This window comes from Schistocerca nitens, chromosome 7 (genome assembly GCF_023898315.1).
Source record: "Schistocerca nitens isolate TAMUIC-IGC-003100 chromosome 7, iqSchNite1.1, whole genome shotgun sequence".
In the NCBI taxonomy this organism is placed as follows: domain Eukaryota; kingdom Metazoa; phylum Arthropoda; class Insecta; order Orthoptera; family Acrididae; genus Schistocerca; species Schistocerca nitens.
This window is the reverse complement of record NC_064620.1, coordinates 371,004,208-371,006,294: the sequence shown is the minus strand read 5'-3', so window position 1 is coordinate 371,006,294 and position 2,087 is coordinate 371,004,208. Positions and strand designations below refer to the sequence as shown.

At 42.3% G+C, this 2,087-nt stretch overlaps 1 pseudogene; it reads right to left on the bottom strand.

Annotated features, from left to right (window-relative positions):
• Positions 1 to 1,309: 1,309 nt before the first annotated feature.
• On the bottom strand, positions 1,310 to 1,427 carry LOC126195867 (5S ribosomal RNA; annotated as a pseudogene).
• Positions 1,428 to 2,087: the final 660 nt, after the last annotated feature.

Below are 2,087 nucleotides of genomic sequence, written 5' to 3'. Positions count from 1 at the left end.
TAACAGCAACGACAGTGTTGTTTAGTGTATTTTAACTTTGAAATTCAATACAGTAACATTTAATATATTATACTGTCTTGCTTATAACTAAGATAACACAACCATCGAATAGTAAAATTTACTGACTACGTTTTCAACACGTATTTGTCCCCCGAACCCTAGTTTCCGCTATCTGGCCGAACACACGCCCGCCTGCAACCATACCAACATCAGTTGTGAAGTTTTTCATTCTAAACTGAACGGTTCATTTTATCCTTTATGCTTCCGGCTACCGTCTTGCGGAGATTGTGCTTGAGATGCGTGAAGATACACACGTGGGAATCAAGGGTGCGAACAGTGCCAAGCGGGGAGAAAAGAACTGTTGACCAGGAAGTATTCTTACGGGAGCAGGTGAAAGAACTGAGGAAAGGGGTCAATGATCGGTTCGGTTTTGTTAAAAGCTTTGGCTTCCAATTTTTGCCCCGAGAACTGTAAAAGAAGAAACCGGACGACTTATTTTTGACAATTTTGTATTTATCAGTGATGTGTTTGTTCACTGATGTCTTAGTTTTAATTTCGGTGGCGAATATGGGAGCCAATCAGCCAATCTCGTTATGGAGTCTTCCGGGTAACCCTAATTGGCTGAACAATCCTCTGCCCTCAGTTCACGTGTCCCTAATTAACTCCTGTCCGGAATTCACCTAATTAAGAGAGGGCTGTCGGCAGTTCACAAATCACTTTTTGACATATCAGCACTAGCCCGTCGACTACTGCTGACTGCTATTCATCTGTATCTATGTCTAGATCAGTACTCCAAAAGCTACGTCACAGTGTTTCGCGAAGGGTCCTTTGTGTACGACCCTTGCTGCCCCTTTTTTGTTCGAGAGACGATCGGTACTCTGAAATAACTATTGTTGCTAAGCCTCTATGTGAGCTCGCATCTCCCTAATTTTACCTTCAGGTCTTTTTGAGACATATACGTACGAGAAGCAATACGGGTGCCGCTACCTACGGGCTTTATGCAACCCACGTCAGCTTGTAGTGGTCCTCTGGGAACGAGAAACATTTCTTTATGGTCAACATGAAATGTTTACATAATAAAACGAACCTCTATTCTGAGTACAAAAGCACTCTCCGTCTTCAGGCCACGAGTGGCCTACCGGTACCATCCGAGCGCCGTGTCGTCCTCAGTGGAGGATGCGGATAGGAGGGGCGTGGGGTCAGCACACCGCTCTCCCGGTCGTTATCATGGTATTCTTGACCGAAGTCGCTACTATTCGGTCGAGTAGCTCCTCAATTGGCATCACGAGGCTGAGTGCACCCCGAAAAATGGCAACAGCGCATGGCGGCCTGGATGGTCACCCATCCAAGTGCCGACCACGCCCGACAGCGCTTAACTTCGGTGATCTCACGGGAACCGGTGTATCCACTGCGGCAAGGCCGTTGCCCTTGAGTACAGAAGAGAACATAAAAATATTAATTATCTCTCTGTGATGTATATGAAAAAAATGGTTCAAATGGCTCTGAGCACTATGGAACTAATCTTGTATATGAAAAGCAGTATCCATGTTTAATGATAATCTATCTTTTGTAGTAAAGATACTGAGAACAATGAAAACAACAGAAATATATTTTCTTTAATTTTTTACTCGGGTTCGAATCTTCCTAGGAGAAGAACTTGGGTGGAGACGTATATCTCCTATAATGTATTTCTGATAAATACATGCTGTTGTTGATAACCACATATTTTATTTCAGTAGAATTAGATTTTTTTTCAGAAATTAATTACGTGCAGCACTGGCGAGTTCGAATTAGTATTGTTGGCAAAATGGCAGATTTTTAAAAAATTGCTCCAATACTACATGGCTTGAAGCGAAAAGGAGATGGGTTAAAATTAATCTCTTGAATAAACAGACTAAAGTCAAGTTGGTTTCAGTCATTTTGTAAAGAGTGGTATCGATATCAAAACAGGTTCTTGTGGTTGCCGCTTCGCGACTTCTTTTGTTCAAGTGACGAGATTTTGACCGTTATGAAAGAGCTCATCTTTGAATTAATAATAAATGTACCACGCAAAAAGTGTTTCTCCACGCGAATCTACGTAAGTTCAA